The 16,404-nt window shown below is 46.0% G+C and overlaps 1 long non-coding RNA gene across 1 annotated transcript; it reads left to right on the top strand.

Moving 5' to 3' along the window:
• Nucleotides 1-8,449: 8,449 nt before the first annotated feature.
• LOC116659871 lies at nt 8,450-15,793 on the top strand. Its single transcript, XR_004315238.1, has 3 exons — nt 8,450-8,805; nt 10,391-10,503; nt 15,602-15,793. It is a non-coding gene; the product is annotated as an uncharacterized LOC116659871 (long non-coding RNA).
• The last annotated feature ends 611 nt before the right edge of the window (nt 15,794-16,404 follow it).

Below are 16,404 nucleotides of genomic sequence, written 5' to 3'. Positions count from 1 at the left end.
CCACATGTCAGGCTTCCATGGGCAGGAACACACACGCACACACAAACACACACACACACACACACTGTCAAGAACTACGAAGGAATTGAAAGTTCACTCCACTTGCAAGCTAACAAGCGAGTCACTCAGTGTCACGGATGCTGGCAGAAGCCATGAGTCTCCTGGGTCAGAGACCAAGGGCTTGTTACTCACGGCGCAGCAAGCAGCCTGACATCGGCACGTTTAACCCCGGATCCCTGAGCTCCGGTTCCCACAGGGCAGAGTGAAGAAGGCCCGTGAACACTGGCTCCCACAGTGGGTCCCCCACAGGGGAGGAGCACAGTGTTAGGGAGCCTGACTCCTGTCTGATGGGCAGTGAGCACACCATCCCTTGTTCTCGAAGGAGACTTCATTGCCGTCCTCCAGGGCTGTTCGCTGTACAAATCTTGGAAAAGATAGTACCAAACAAAGGGCAGCCAGCGTCCACCCCCGGGACAAGCAGAAACTCAAACAGCACATGGAGGGCTGTCTCCCAACAGCCACCGGGAGATAAAAAAAAAAAAATAGGGACTTTGGAGCTAGACTCACTTCTGTTCAAATTCTAGACCCCTCTCTTATGCGCTGTGTGACTTCGGACACATTCATTTCTCTGAACTGGTTTCCTCATCTGTAAAACAAATATGACAGCATCCACCATACAAGTGTTCAGACTGAGTTAGCAGCGTCTGCGCAGCGCTCAGTGGCAGAGCGCTTACCCCTGGCAGGAGCCCACTCCGTGGCTGCCGTCATTGTGATGACCAGCTGTCCAAATCCCGCAAGTCCTTAAGGCCCCGCGTGGTGGTCACCTTGTGGAAGCCCCCTCGCCTTCCCGTCGCACCTTCCTGCTTCTCAGCACTGCAGGCAGCCCCGCCCCTGAAGGTGCTGCTGGCCTGTCCTCGGGTGCGTCCCAACCAGGGACGCCACGCTCTGCGGTTTCAGTCTTGCCATTTCTCTGCAGCTGCGAGTCTCCTCTTCTCAACTGGAGAGTCCATTCTAGAAGGAAGGGGCTCTGTCTTCTACCTCTCGGTGTCCCCACAGCAGGGAGCGTTTTACCTGGTACGCGCACCCCGGAAAACACCGACAGGAAGGTTATCCAGCCCAAGGCAACTGGAAAATAGCACATTCTTGGCAAGCAGGCCTCTCAGCTGCACAAAAGTAGCTGAAGAAAACAAGACGGACGCCCTTCTCGGCAGCACGGAGCGGGAACCCTGGCCTGTCGCCTGGCACCACGCACCCCGCGACACCCAGCCCTGGAGCCAGACACCCCCCCCCCCCATGACTCAGCTCCAGCATTTACAGGAGGCGCCTGTCCGAAACCCCGGGAGGAGCTGTTCCCTTGGCAAAAGGAGAGAGATCCTGGCTACGAGGAGGATCTTGTTTGAAAAGAACCAGTTGATTCAAGGCCAAAAAAAAAAAAAAAAAAAACCAGTTATCCTCTGGAAAGCCAACTTCCAGCCAATCTCTGGAATGAAACACAAACCCCCTCTGATAAAATGCCTTGCCGCAGGGTGGCGGGAGCCGGCTGTGAGCTGGCCCCATGGCATCTCCTGTGGGCATCTTAGCATTCAGTAAGTCCTGACAGCTGATTAAATCCAGACGCGCACTGCAGCCTCCTCTGGTCAGCAACGAACAAAGGCCTTCCCAGCCACGCCGCCCCCACCCCACCCCCAGGGCCGGGCCTCTGAGCTGCCACCCTCCGGCTCCCGTCCTGCCCGCACGGAACCACGGGCACTTCTGAGAAGAGCTGGCTCCTGCAAAATCCTGACAAGTCTTACTCTCGCATACCCGGAAAGCACCCTTTCTTTTAAAGGTCAAGCGTTGGAAACCAGTAGTAAGAGAAGCTACAAAGTATATTGATGGGGGGTTGGCCCCGGCCTGCGCACTTACACACGGAGTCCCCCCTTGTGGTCCGGGAGAGGGGAAGGGGGGTGCACACACAGCAGCGGGTGGGGGCGGGGAAGGAGGGGCAGGGCGCCCCTCCCACACCCCCCAAGACGGGAAAGACCCTGCACAAGGCCTCTTCCCTCCTGTGTGAAACCAGAGTGATGCTGCAGGCTGTCCCAGCGTGGATGTGTTGGGTGTGGTGGAAAGAGAAGCAAAGTATAACCGAGTCAGGAGACAGCACGTGGTGGCCATTCCAACATGGAGGCCCCCGCGCCACTGTGGGAAGCTGAGGCTGTGAGGGTGGGGGGCGTGGGGCCCACTTCACACAGCTGACGAGGAAGCACCTCCCTGTGGCTCAGAGGGCCCTCGAGTCAGACCCGGGGTCCAGTTCTAGCTCTGCCACTGAATGACTTAGGTCAGGTTGCCCACCTCAGTCAGCTTCAGAGGTCCTCTTCGTGGGACAGGAAGAAGGCATGTTAATATTACCTCCCAGGGATGGCGTGAGGATCCAGTGTGTGACAGGTGTGGGTACAGAGCTTGGAGAATGGTATGGGCTAAACAAAAGAGAGCGATTTTTAAATCTGCCTCAGCTGACTATACCAGATGGCTACCAAGTTGGCCAAGGCACAGAGTCCCCTTCCTCAGAGATTCTGTGAGAGGAGTCATCTCTGCTCATCCCCAGGGGCAGGGAGCAGGGGCGAGGCTGGTGGTTCACTGCGAACCCCACCCCCGCCAAGGACTGACCAAGCTCATAGCCCTCTTCATCCTGATAAAGTCCTGCCCCCGCCGCCATTCCACAGCTCCCACCCCCACTTCCATGCAAGGAGCTTGGAACCCAAAACTCGGGGTTTTTTGTTGAGTCCCTCTGTTCTTCAAGGAGACATGGAGGGATGGGGCCGGGATGGTGACGTGAGACAAGTCTGGGCTGGGGCCACCCGGATGTCAGTGAGGCAGGTGGTGCCGGCAGCCCCAAAACAACCCTGCTCCTGCCCCAGGGCCTCAGCTGAAGTTTCCGGATACCTTCACAGCCTCCCTTGGAGATCGAGTCGAGCACCAGCCTGTGCCCAGTCCTGGCCAGAGGGCCCTGGGGGAAGTCAGCTGGAGGAAGCAGGGGTCGAGGGGCTGCACGGAGGGTGTTTCCTTCCACATGAAAAGAGGTCTCTGGGAGGAAGTGCGCTCCTCCTCAGCCAGGTGACCCTCCACACTCGGTGGCTAAGGCAGCAGCAGCCATCCTCTGACCCTGAAAAGACAGGTTCATGAGCGAGCTGACGTGCCAGGAGCCCTCAGAAGGCAGACGGGGGAGCCCAGGCCATGGTTAACCCCATCCAGCTCCAATAACCAGCTCTGGAACCACCAAGCCCAGACATCTTGTTCTATGACACATTAAATACCCTTATCTATAAGCCTCATTGGCCTGGGTCCCTCAGTCCTTACAGCTGATAGGATTCATATGAAGGTGGCAGTTTTAGATCAAGGTTTAGGAGTCTTTCCTGGGTCTAGGAGACAGCAGATCAACACACAAGGGTTGCTTCAACGGTGATGGTCGCTCTCATTTATTGAGCTCTTACTACGTGCCAGACCCTGGGTTTCACCTTATTTAATTCTCCTAACAACCTCATGAGACTTGTCAGTGGCATTAATTATCCTCAGTAGTTTACAGATGGGGAAACTAAAGCACAGAGAGGTTAAGCAATTTGACCAAAGTCACTCAGCCAGCTGGTACCTAGCAGGGGTCGGCTCTGCAGCCCTGCAGCATCACACCAGAGCCTGTGCTTCTGTGACAACTCGGCACTGCCACTCAGCTCCTCAGAGAATTACAAAAGCCCTGGAGGACAAAGCAGCTCCCCAAAACCAAAGGAGGAAGGGTTCTGTTAAACATTTTCCAGGGGGTTACTTCTCACGAGGCTTCTATGCCCATCTCTCTGCTTTAAGAGTTGGTGTCAACATTCCCCAAACAGTCAAATTTGCTGGCTTTTCACTTTGACTTGTGTCAGTCCTTGGAAATTCACCAGGTATTGCTCAAAGCTGAGAGAGTTCCCTAAAATTATATGCAAAATGTTATGTGGCTTAAGGACATTTTCCTTGGGAGAAATCCCAGAGTTTTCAAAGAGATCTGTTACCCAAAAAAGGTTAAGAATCAGCCTCCTCACATCCATGCTCACTGCAGCACTGGAAGATATGGAAGCCACCTAAATGTCCTTGGAGAAACGAATGCATAAAGAAAATGTGATATAATATACAATGGAATATTATTCACACATAAAAAAGAAGGAACTCCTGTTATTTGCTACAACATGAATGACTCTAGAGGGCATTATCCTAAGTGAAATAAGTCAGACAGGGAAAGAAATATTGCATAGTATCACTTATATGTGGAATCTTTAAAAAAAAAAAAAGCCAACTAACTTCATAGATACAGAGATTGGTGGTAGCCAGGGACTGGGGGGAAGAGGTGGGTGATGTAAGTAAAAGGGTACAAATTTTCAGTTATAAAAAGTTCTGAGGATCTAATGTACAGTACAGTGTACTGTATATTATAGTATATATAGTATATATAGTATATAGTATAGTTAATATAAGACAGTATTGTATACTTGAAAGTTGCTGACAGTAGACCATAAGCATTCTCACTGCACACACAAAAAGAATTAACTATATGAAGTGATGGATGTGTTAACTTTCTTGATCTTGGTCATCATTCCACAATGTATATGTATATCAATCATACATTGCACACTTTAAATATATACAATTACATTTGTCAATTATTTCTGAATAAAGTTTAAAAATGAGATAATTTTTTTTAAATCAGCCTCCTAAAGAAACATCAGCCAGGCCCCACCCAATTTTTTAGTGTTCAGAAGGGCCTTAAGATCATGAAGACCAGTGGTCTTGTCCTGTGAAGGAAAAGTCAAGAAGTAAACTGACTTGCTCAAGCCACTCAGCTAGTGTGGATCAAGGCTGGGACTGGAACTCATTGCTCAGAGCACTCACCTCTCCCACAGGGGGGTCTGTTGTATTGGCTGAGATCCCACCATCAGAATTTCCCCTTCTGAATTAGTGAGCTCTGACTCCACCTATAAGCAATTCGACGTCCCTGCCATATGCTCCGAGGCACACTGTCCCTCCCCTTTCATGCTGTCTGGTTTTTGCTTATTTAATTGTCTGTTCTGCCCTCTAGACAGAGCCTCTTGTAAGTTCCATCAGAGTAAAAAGCAGGTATTACTTGCTTGCCATTGTATCCCAGGATCTAGCACACAATGGGTTCTTAATAAATATCCATCGTTTGAAAAAAATGAATGAATGAATGAATGAATGAAAACCACCTCCTAAGAGAACAGCCTTTGTAAGGCTACCTGAGGCTTAGTGGCACCAGCTGCTTTCCTCCTCAGTGCTGCTGAGGCCAGGCTCACCGAGGAAAGAGGACTGTTGGCGGCATCATGAGGAGAGGGAGCAAACCCACAACAGCGTTTTGAGGAGGGCTGTTTAAGGAGAGACGCGCAGGGGATGTGCCAAAGTCCAGAGCACCTGCCTCGGAGGGAGAGGTGCAAGCACCACGAGGTGGAGGAGCGCCTGAGATGCCCGCGCAGACCTGCCTGCTCCCCAGCGCTGTGCAGCACCCGCCAACTCTGCGGGACCCAGGCCCGGGCCCGCCCTCCCAGGGCTCCAGCAGGTGTTTTCCAGCCACGAACTCTGCTGTCATTGCCCGTGTCCTTCTCCTTCCCCAAACACATCTTCTGGGCTATTAATTTTCTTTCAGTCTGCAGGGAGCATGCCAAGAACTTCCTGTCACTTATGAGTCATGGGCTCTGAGCACAGAATATCTCCCAAGGAAAGTGAGGGGTGTGGGCCCCCGAACCCCAAGGGGAGCTCTGCCCAAGGCTGTGCTGACCCAGAAGACGCGCCGAGGACTGGCCCTGTCAGCGACCTGGGGTAAATCAAGCAGGAAACCTCACTGGGTGGCCAGGGCTGAAAGAACTCAAGAGCAGGCAGAAAACCAGGCACGGGCCTGGGCACGGGCAGCCCGAGGCTTGCTCTGAAGCACCCCGGCTTGACAGGGTTATTGAGGTAATTGAATGGGAAAATGTATGTGAGATTGTCCTGCAAGCTGTAAAGCACTGTTACTACTAGTTGCTATGACTAAACAAAAACTAGACATCAGACCTGCAAGACGTAATGTTCCCTGGCTCTCTTTCTATTCCCCTCGAGTTCTATTTTCCGGGAAAGAATAAGAAGGGAGCTCTCAGAATGTCATTGTTGCAGAATTGAATTCAACTGGGTTTATTGCAGGTGGACACTTCTAGTCTCTTTGCTAGTGGGAAGCTTCAAAGACCAGTATGAGGGACAGGAGAAGACAGGGTGATGTTCACGACCGGGGCGGGTACCCACTGAGACCTGCAAACCAAAGGAAGAAACGGCAGCCTCGTAATTTTGCACATGCCTCTTAAGGTTGCTTTTACACCCTAAGCATGGCTGTCTATTATAATCCTACTTGAATCCATCAATGAATATTTATTCAGCACCTGCCCCGTGCCAGGAGTGTGCTGGACAAGTGGTTTCCAGAAGCTACCCCAGACCTTTCCCTCCCTAAAAATTCTGACACATGACTCACAGAACACCAGCATAACACGTTAGTTTTCTCATCACTGTTTTGATCCAGGTGGTGAGGGCAGCAGAGGCAGCTGGGAATTTACCTCCATTTCAAATGCTAGTATTTCCCCAGTTTCCAAAATATCTTTTTCTGCTCTCAACTTTCTATGGAATCTATTCTCTTTGTCTTCTTGCCCTCTGTTTCTCACACAAACTAAACACACATAAACACACACACACGGAGCTAAAATGTTGACAATTTCCAGACACTTCACCCCTGAGGGTCTGTTTCCTCACCTGAAAAATATGAGGGTGTTAAAGCAGGTAAGTTCTAAAGACCCTTCCAATTCTGTCTTTCTGGGACCCTGAGGTTCTAAGCAGGAAGGTCTTCATTTTTTTTTTTTTACTTTTTTTTTTAATTGAGTTATAGTCAGTTTACAATGTTGTGTCAGTTTCCAGAGTAGAGCACAATTTTTCAATTATACATAAACATACATATATTCATTGTCACATTCTTTTTCACTGTGAGCTACCACAAGATCTTGTATATATTTCCCTGTGCTATACAGTATAATCTTGTTTCTCTCTTCTACATTTTAAAATCCCAGTCTGTCCCTTCCCACCCTCTTCCCCCTTCGCAACTACAAGTTTGCATTCTATGTCTATGAGTCTGTTTCTGTTTTGTATTTATGTTCTTTTTTTTTTTTTTTTTTTTTTAGGTTCCACGTATGAGCGATCTCATATGGTATTTTTCTTTCTCTTTCTGGCTTTTTAAATAAGGGCAGGGGTTCAGGGCAGGGAGAAGCACTCAGGTCACGGGCAAAGCAGAGGTCAGAGACACCATACTGCTGAATTGCCAAGTTGCTGTGCTCCATGCTCAGCATGTGACAGCCTAAATTGCAAGAGACACTCTGCGCATGTCCAGAAGAGCAGGAAAACTATCAGACTCGGGTGCAAGAGGAACTATTAAATGATAAAAGGATCCAGGTTCTTTAGGGAGCTGTTTTGTCACTAGACCTTTACCCAGAAGGTTGATTCTGGCCTGAAATTGGGGATAGGAGCCTGGGAAGGCAACAAGCCAAGGAGGAGCAGGCAAGGAGAGGATGAATGGATGGATAGACAAGTTTCTTCTATAGAGCACAGGGAACTATATTCAATATTTTGTAGTAACCTATAATGAAAAAAGAATATGAAAAGGAATATATGAATGTATATGTATGACTGAAACATGCTGTGCACCAGAAATTGACACACTGTAAACTGAATATACTTCAATAAAAAAATTTAAAATGAAAAGGATGGCTTTTTATCTCTCCTTTGACTGGATATCAACCAGGTGCCATTGACACCTGGCTCCCTGGAAGCCTCTTCAGAAGGTGGACTGGTCGCCCAGAGCACACACCCCCAGCACCTGTAGACCAGGCCAGAAAATCTTCCAAACTGGCCGTGGCCTTCTCTACCCTCCCACGTTCCTAGCGCCACTGCAAGAGAAGTGAGAAAAGGCATAGGTGGAGGGAGGAGAGAATAGCTCTCAGTGACTAAGTTGACTTGCATTCAAACGGCAAGACTACAGACCAAAGGAAATAATCCTTCCTGGAGAAGGAAGCAGAAAGCAAGCCAGCCACCACGAGCCAGAGTCTGAGGGAACAGGATGAGGGAGGGTGAAGACCCAGGGAGATCCGGGGGGAGGGCGCGGCGGGTGTACGTGGTGCAATTTGGAGGAGACGTGACACTCCAAGAGGAGTTTCTTCACGATGTATCATGCAGTGTAATGTGCTCCATCCCAGGAGTTCAGTAATGATTTAAATCCCTCTTCAAGGTTTCCTTGAAGCTGGAAGTGTTTCTTTGCATGCCACCCTTTGGTAAGCCTGGTACAAAGGCACCCCAGTTGCATTCTGGTGTACTTTGGAAGAGTGCTTTATGCCCGAGGTGACCTCAGATCTGTTACCTACTGGGTTCATAGAGTGAGCATCAAGGAAGAGCCTTGGGTCTGCAGTCAAAAGAGATTGGTTGCAATTATCAGGAGTTGTTTGGCCTCCTTGCTTCCTCATTTTGAAGAACAATGGTAATACTTTCTAAAAGAATATAGTATTTATACAGTGACCTTCAACCAGGAAGCCGTGGAATCACCCTGAACTTTTTGGAAGTACATGTGACTATAAAAAGGAACAAAGTCCTGAAACATGCTCTGACATGGACGAACCTCAAAACATCATTTTAAGTGAAAGGAGGCAGATACAAAAGACCACATATTGGATCATTCCATTTATATGAAAGGTTGAGAGAAGACAAGTCCACAGAGACCAGGAGTAGGTGAGTAGTTGCCTAGGGCTGGGAAGTGGGAATGGGGAATGATGGCAAAAGAGACTGTTTCTTTTTGGACTGGTGGAAATTATTTAAAATTAGATTGTGGTGATGGTTGCACAACTGATACTAATAACTATTGAGTAGTACACTTAAAATTATGAATTTTATGGCACGTGAATTATGTCTCAATAATGCTTTTAAAAATACACATAATTCAAAAAGATACATGCACCCCAGGGTTTATAGCAGCACTATTTATAATAGCCAAGACATGGAAGCAACCTAAATGTCCATTGATAGATGACTGGATAAAGAAGATACAAAATGGAACACTACTCATCCATAAAAAAGAATAAAATAGTGCCATTTGCAGCAACATGGATGGACCTGGAAATTGTCATACTAAGTGAAATAAGCCAGAAAGAGAAAGAAAAATACCGTATGATATCACTTATATGTGGAATCTAAAAAAAAATAATGCAAATGAACTTATTTACAAAACAGAAACAGACTCACAGACCTAGAAAACAAACTTAATGATTACCAGTGGGGGAAGGGGGTGGGAAGGGATAAATTGGGAGTCTGTTATTTGCAACTAACTACTATATAGAAAATAGAGAAACAACAAGGTCCTACTGTACAGCACAGGGAACTATATTCAATACCTTGTAATAGCCTGTAATGAAAAAGAATACGAAAGGGTATATATATATGTATAAAACTGAATCACTGTGCTGTACATCAGAAACTAATACAACATTATAAACTAACTATGCTTCAATAACGACAAAAAATGCACAAGCTCCTTATTATCCCCAGTTTGATAGTCCTTGTGGGGGAATGTATTTCCTGAAAGGATTTCCTCCAATTGGTTCTTTTTTTGTTAATTGAAGTATGGTTGGTTTACCATGTTGTGTTAATTTCTGGTGTACAGCAGAGTGATTCAGCTTCCAACTGGTTCTCACACATACCTTGCCAGCCCTGACATGAAAATCTGATACAAGTGTTTGTTCCTCAGAGTGGTCCATGGCACCAGTAGCATCGGCCATCCTCGAAAAGCTGACTGAAAAACCAGAATCTGGGGAAGGGTATAGCTCAGTGGTAGAGCACATGCCTAGCATGCCTGAGGTCCTGGGGTCAATCTCCAGTACCTCCATTTTTTTAAAAATGTAAATAAATAAATAAACCTAATTACTGCCCCCCCCACCAAAAAAAAAAAAAAAAAACCCAAAGAACAAAAAGAATAGTAAATGCATATGTGCTTATGCTGGGGGAAAAAACATAAAACACTTTAAAAAAAATCAGAATCTGAGGCCCCACCACAGAACTATGATTGTGGTTTGAAATTGGTGAGCATATTAAAGGTTGAGATGTCCTAGAACACTCTGCAAACAATGAGAGTCTCCCGCCCTGGAAAGGTCTTATCTCTCGCCATGCCTTCATGTGTGCAGCCAGCACTTTCTAGGTAAAGGCTTTTCTCTGAGAACATCCTTGCCTTTCTGAAACCGGGTAATAGGGGAAAAAATAACCTTTCTCAAATTAAGGCTTATTGGTTAGAAACACTAATCATTGTTGCTTGTCTGCCCCAAAGCCCTAACCAGGAGATATTTATATGATGTTGCAACCGGGAGTGAAATTCCAGGCATCCGAGGAACGAGGCCCATTTACTGTAGCCGAGAGGCCGCCCCACAATCTGTCTTGCTGGTAAGCTGCCCCCACTGATACTCCTCTCAGGAATCCCACTTAGCATAAATATCAGATGGTTGGCATTGTGTGCTGGCAAACAACCAAAACAGGAGCAACGCTTCCATATTTTGATGCTGCAAAGTGAATAATACAGCAGGGACCTGATTGCTAATTGCTCTGCTTCTGGCCTGGAGGACGAGCAGAAATGGGATTCTGGAAGCTGCTTTGGGGACTGTTAGTTGCAGGAGCTCAAGGTTGCCTCCTCCCCCTGAAAGATACTGGCAGTGAAGTTAACTGCAAATATCTACATAATAGGATTTTCCTTTTAATTTTTCCCCTTAAATTCTTACTTACTCTCAAGAGACATCTCAATTATGTTAGAGATTCTGACTATCTCTAAACAACAAAACTGTTTAGGAAGCATTATATCCTTTTAACATGATCCTGCCATATTAGGCAAGGCATTTAAAGAGTCCTGTCCTGCTCTGTTGCTCAAGGTGGCAACCCAGCCCCAGGGTTCACATCTGCCTCTCTTTCGTCCCATGGTCATCTTCATTTTGATCATTTTTTCCCTCATCAACAATGTCTCCAAAAGAGGAGCAAGAGAAAGGCAAAGTTACCCACGCTGGGTTAGCTAAGTCTCTATTCTTCTGGAGGCCTGGGGACAACAATGGACAATCTTTCCACTTTTTATGGGATGCTCCTTCTTGAGTCAGGGAAGTTGAACTCACAAGGGAACGCAACATAAAATGAGCCAACTTAAAACAAAAATCAAACACTTTAGAAATCGATACAAAAGTACATTCATTCACTCTTTCCAATAGTGAGAGGGTAAAGAATTTTCTAAACTCTTTGCAAAAATATAAAAAGCTTTTTTCATGCATTGTCTTACTTATGGTTAGTGTGGGAGGAGAAAGAGGGATGGATTCATGACTGCTGGGGCTCTCAAGCCAAAGATGTAGAGACAAAAGCTGGAAAGGGGAAGAAAGGGAGGAGATGGTCTGGAGCTGGGACAGGTTAGCCATGGCTGACCATCTGTGGACATCAGATGAGGCTGCTCCAAATATAGCAGCCAGAGAGAAGCCTGATGATAAAAGGCCCTTGTGACGTCTTCCATACACTGAAAAAAGGACACAATGTGCCTCTCATGACCCCAGTTTTACTTCCCGAGATTTCAAGAAATACACACTCAAACTCTGACATTGGATGAGGGAGCGTTCTTGCAGCCTAGATTTCCATCACCAGCCATGTCCAGCACAGTCTGACTATGTTAATCTATCAGAATTCATCCCAGAGATTTTAACCATTACCGAAAAGAAAGGAATAACTAAATCCAAACTAGAGCAGACTTCGGTGATTAAAAAAATAAGTCTAATCATGCACCTTCAAAACATGCTTATTTCATAAAGAAGGTTGAAGCAATATGTCCAGCTTTTGGCTTATCTTCCTGGATGAAAGATGGTACATTATGATCTGTGGCTGTTTAACATTATATATCTGACAACCAGAACCCATAACTGAAGAAAGACAACAGCTTAATAATTTTTTTTTTTTTTTGCACACTGTTGTTTCTCCAAGGTTAAGTGGGTTTTGTGGCACGTAATGTAGTAGAAAACATCGTGGGAAACATTTGCTGTATTCTCCATGCTGAAGGCACAGAAGGAGGGTATTGATTACTGATTACTCCACTTTATTGAAAGTCTTATCACTCACTTTGCCATTGAAATCACCATGTTGGGAGGGTAAAGTCTTGTGGATCCTCCCAACTTGGCCCAGAAGTAGAGTTCACGTTCCAGTTGGTCAGAACCACACATTCTTGGAACAGTCCTCTAACCAGACCTAATGTAGCTGGGGGCCATATCGGCACCATTTGGCAATCAATAGAACCTTTTGGCAGGTCATGAGAGTCTCCTCTGAGAAACCCAGAAAAGAAATGAAGTGTTTAACATACTGCATTTTGGGGAGGGACAATAAATTAAATGACTGTATGATGGAGTAAGCGAAGGAGACTTCCTGGGGTAAGTAGGTGCTGATTATAATTGGAGAAAACAAATTGCATTTGGCAGCATGAAAAGAAGTGATTATATGTGTCAAGGTTAAAGAAAATGCTCTCCTGTTTGACATGGGGACTTGCCCTGGAAACTGAAGGGTAGGAGAGAGAGGAGAAGACCATGCAGGAACTTAGAGTGGAGATATCCTGGTTGAAATAGAGGGAAATAATGAGAGAGAAAGTGGCTCAGCAAGGTGGGACCAGACTGAGGAGGCTGGGTTTTTTCTCTTCTAAGTATGATGATGTGAAATTTTTAACTTGCAGGCCAACTTTGCTCAATAGGGAACAGCTGGCTGGAACACTACGTCAAGGATTCTAAGGCAGTGTTTGGGCTTTTGAGGAAAAGGGTCATGATCGATTAGCAATGTCTGCCCTGAGAGTTGAATGGGGATGCACACGCTTCACGTCTGTCGATTTGGTCCTATGGTAAGGAGCACCATTAGAGGTTTGAAAGCAAAATTAACCCAACTAAATAGAGAGATAATGCTGATATTAAGCCTATTACAAGAGAAAGTTTGTCACTAAATTTTTAAATTTCAAACTTTGTGCTGGAAAAAAAAGATGCAATAATGACTGCATCTTGGGTGAACCTGTTAGTTGATTCATTCAATGACTATATTTGCCTGCCTACCAGAAGCCTGGCACTAGGAATAAATGACAGGGAAGACAAGCACTTCTGAGCGCCAGGAGTTCACAATCTAGTAAGGGAGTTGGACAAGTAAACTGACTACCAGAACGACAGGAGCAAACTGAAGTTACCACGATAGGCCGAAAATGGCCCCCAAGAGATATCCAGGACCCAGCCGTGGATATTAACTTACACGGCAAAAAAGGCTCTTTGCAGATGTGATGAAGTTAAGGATCTCAAGATGAGGAGATCATTCTAGATTATCTGGGTGGACTCTAAATGCAGTCACATGTATCCTCATAAAAGGGAGGCAGAGGGAGATTAGACACACACAGGAGAGGAGAAGACAGTGTGATCACAGATGCAGAGAATGGAGTGATGCAGCCACAATCCACACGCCGAGGAATGATGGCGGTCAGCAGAGGCTGGAAGCCAGTAGAAGCAAGAAGGTTCTCCCTTAGAGTCTCTGGAGGGAGCGTGGCCCTGCCAACACTTTGATTTTGGCCCCGTGACACTGGTTTGGGACTTGGGGCTTCTAGAACTGTGAGAGAATAAATTCCTTTGTTTTAATCCACAAAATTTGTGATAATTTGTTAGGACAGCCGTAACGAACACAAAGACTCTGTGAGTTCAAGGGAGAGTGGCTCATTCAGGGTTCCTGGGTCAAGCTTGGGAAATAATTCTGCCTGATGTAGGTAGAAAGATTTCCTGGAGGACAATGGGAGAAGCGGTGGGGGCTGGGGGTGTGGAGGTTATAGGAGACTTACAGGCTCTAAAAGGACTGGAGGAGCAAGCTCAACAGATGCGAAGGACCCGAGATGGCTTCAAATGCCAGGTGGGAGGAACCACCCTCCTAGGAGGCAGCTACCCCTGCCACTGGGAACAGAAAATGAATTCTCACCATCTCTTTGCCTTTTTAGCAGTCACTCATGAGCCAAAATTCCAGGAAATAGAATCTGATTGGATGATACTTGGACTACCAGGGGGTGGGAGAGAAATCGCCCCTCATTCAGATTCCTCCATGGAAAGAGGAGTAAAACTTCCGACAAATACTACACTTAAGGGACTCCTTCCCCAAATTCAGCAGGGGGTTTGGATGTTAATAACCAGAAAGAACAACAACAAATATTCATACCAGGAGACACCTAACCCAGTCTTGGGTGGCTTTTCGGAAAAAAGGTGATATTTAAATGGAAAAACTAAAGAACCAGTAGAAGTTAGCTGTGGGTGTTTGTAGAATTGAAGTATTTCATATGCGCGCACACACACATACACACACACAAGTAAAGCCCAAATGTGTTGATATCTCAGCTAACAGACATACTCAGCATTCAACAGATCATCAGCCCCCTCTCCCACTCTTACACATCATATTCCACCCCTGATTACAAAGTGTGAAATCAATACAAAGGGATTTGGGGAGGAGAATATGGGGTTCAAGCCAAAAGACACATGTGTGACCCTTCTGTACCTCCCTGTCCCTGTGCCCTTGGGACTTTAGTTTGGAAACCACCCCCCCATCACGGCGCCGAGAGCACGGGTGCCATTGCCGCGATTAATACAGTGCAATTACATTGCTTAGCAACTCCGCACTGTTTATGTGTCTGACTCCTTGTCTGGACGCATGAGCATAATGCTGGATCTCTGGAAAATGTAACTGAGTCACAATTCTACACTTATGAGATCAGGGAAGAATAAAACCATTATTTAGCTACGTGTTTGCCCGCAGCTCCTGAAATAAAGCAGAGCTCTAAGACCTTCAGGTGAGATGACTCAGAGGGGCGTAGGGAGGATAATGAGGAGGAACGGCCACGGCAGGTTTCAAGAACAGGCTGGAAAAATATTCTATTAACGTCATCCTTCTAAGGAGACAAAGAAGATCGAGTCTGGGGGTCTCCGTCAGCCAGGGCACCTGTGATGAGGGCACCAGGGCTGCGAGGCTGCAGAGGATTTACATCAGACCCATCTAATCTCTTACCATTGTTCCTTCATTGGACCTTTATATGTAGAAGTTCTCGGAGATGATGTAATACTCATGATCTATGGATATGATTAAAAGCAAATTTACTGAACATTTAGCTAAAGCATACCCAGCTATTTATATATATCCTATATTGTTATGGTTATAAACAAACCTGTAACCAGGCGGCTGAGACCCCTGGAATCTGTCACTTCGCACCACAGGCCGCTCCTTGGCGTCCTGGACCGCCTCTCCCCTGCCCTGACACCTGTCTCGCTGTCAAGGGGAGCACAGTCAGAGGAAGGGCTCAGACAACTGTCCCGCCACCTGGTTGTATGCCATGATCAACTCTCCAAGTTCCAAATTCCTTGTCTGTAAACTGGGCAAAAGTAACATATAATAATTCATTGGGTTGTTTAATTTAACAGACATTGACTATGTAAATAAAATGCTTATCGCTGCCTATTATTTATATCAGGTTGGAACCCAGCTCCACCACTTCCCAGCTGTTGACCTGCACAGACTGCTCCATCTGTTTGAGCTTCTGTTTTCTCCTCTGGAAAAGCGTAGTAACAGTGCCTGTCTTACCGAATGCTGGGGAGTGGTAAATGCGGTAACATGCATAAAGGAGCCTGGCCTGGAATGGATGTTCAACTAATATTTATTAATCAGTGGGAATAGCTTTTCTGTTACTACACATTGTACTCAAACATCGTACTGTTGATGGACATTTGGATTGTTCCCAGTTTTTGACTTACAAATAAAACTGCTATGAACATTCATGTGAAAGTCTCTGTGCGGACACATACTTCTATTCCTCTTTGGCAAATAGCTAGGAGTAGATAGTTGGGTCCTATGGTAACTGTGTTTAAAAATATTCTTCCTTGTTGTTCTTAGCAGGAAAGTCAATTGTAGTACCTGAGATACTATTACAAGAAGTGGAAATTCCCTATATTTTTTTCTTGTACTTCGTGGGGTTTTTTTTTTCCTGCTTAAATTTCTGGTTCCCCGGGAATTTATTTTGCTGTAAAGTGTGAGGTATCTCATTTTTCTCCAGGTAGTCAGTCAGTTGTCCCAACACATTTATTTGACAGTGATGTAAATAAATTGATACTGGAAGTATATTCTTAAAAGTCAGCACAATACTGGCTGATGATCTGGAAACTTTGTTAACCAAAATAAAAAGAAACAGAGGCTTGTGGGATGCTTGGAAAGTCAACAGGCAAGTGAACCATTCCCAAAGGAAACACTAATTGTGGTTATTTTGAGGATTTTTTTTGC

Source organism: Camelus ferus, chromosome 25 (assembly GCF_009834535.1).
Source record: "Camelus ferus isolate YT-003-E chromosome 25, BCGSAC_Cfer_1.0, whole genome shotgun sequence".
NCBI lineage: Eukaryota > Metazoa > Chordata > Mammalia > Artiodactyla > Camelidae > Camelus > Camelus ferus.
This window is presented reverse-complemented; position numbering and strand designations above follow the sequence as displayed.